Genomic DNA, 1,202 nt, shown 5'->3' on the forward strand with positions numbered 1-1,202 from the left:
GACAGCTACAGTTTCGATTGGATCCCTTTTGGGGCCATTTTGACAAAAACACGAAAAAAATAATAAACTAATAAAGATAAGATCTTCCTCTTCTTGTGGCTTATATCAATCAGGGAAGAGAGCTTTTAGGAAGTCCCTGAACACCAGCTCTCATTTGCAGCTTCCTTTATAATGACACTAGACAGGGTCATTCTGGAATATTGCAAATCTTTTATCATTAGTAATGTAAGCTTTTGGATGATGATGGAACATGGGCTAAGGCTAACATGCTCGTATTTTTTTTTTTTCTGTCTCATTTACTCTATCTCCCTGTCCACGCTAAGACTGAAGGACTGCCCTCTTTCATTTTCCTTGGTAAAGTGGCGAGCAGTTTACCAACGGGAGCCCAAGGACTGTCATCCAATTGCTGGTCACATACACAATTAACCAACTTTTCTTTCACGAATTATCTTTGATGTCATGTCTAAGAACTCTTTAGGCCGGGAGTGATGTCTCACGCCTGTAATCCCAGCACTTTGGGAGGCCGAGGCGGGTGGATCGCCGGAGCTCAGGAGTTGGAGACCACCTATTGCAACATGGTGTAACCCCGTCTCTACTAAAAATACAAAAAAATTAACCGGGTATGGTGGCGCGCGCCTGTAGTCCCGGCAGCTTGGGAGGCTGAGGCAGGGGAATCGCTTGAGCCCCAGAGGCTAAGGTTGCAGTGAGCCGAGATGGCTCCACTGCACTCCAGCTTGGGCTACAGAGTGAGACTCCGTCTCAAACAAAGATAGCCCTCTGTCCTCACCTAGCCCTCTGTCCTCAAATCTTTGCTACTGGCTAAGGTAAAATTTAACGGATTTCTTGATGTGTCCTCATTCTAAGCAAGTAAAAACATCTTTGTTAGCGCCTGGACAGGGACTTGAACCCTGGACCCTCAGATTAAAAGTCTGATGCTCTACCGACTGAGCTACCCAGGCTGCCTAGCAAATATTTTCTTACAGTTCTACAAATAGGATCAATGATTATCACAGTTCAGTGGAGTATACACTGGTTCTTACATGTGAAAAAGAGTAACTCAGTAGAACTTTAACTTCCACAGAATCAATTCAACCACCATTCGTTTATATTTTCTGCAGGTTCATAGAAAAGAAATGTAAGTAACATAAAAAAAAATTCTTATTTGTGTAGTTCGTAGAAAGAAAAATAAACAAGAAAACAAC

General features: G+C 42.8%; 1 non-coding gene across 1 annotated transcript; it reads right to left on the reverse strand.

The window, feature by feature from the left end:
• Positions 1-886: 886 nt before the first annotated feature.
• TRNAK-UUU lies at positions 887-959 on the reverse strand. Its single transcript has one exon. It is a non-coding gene; the product is annotated as a tRNA-Lys (tRNA).
• Positions 960-1,202: the final 243 nt, after the last annotated feature.

This window comes from Mandrillus leucophaeus, unplaced genomic scaffold (genome assembly GCF_000951045.1).
Source record: "Mandrillus leucophaeus isolate KB7577 unplaced genomic scaffold, Mleu.le_1.0 Scaffold392, whole genome shotgun sequence".
NCBI classification, from domain to species: Eukaryota; Metazoa; Chordata; class Mammalia; order Primates; family Cercopithecidae; genus Mandrillus; species Mandrillus leucophaeus.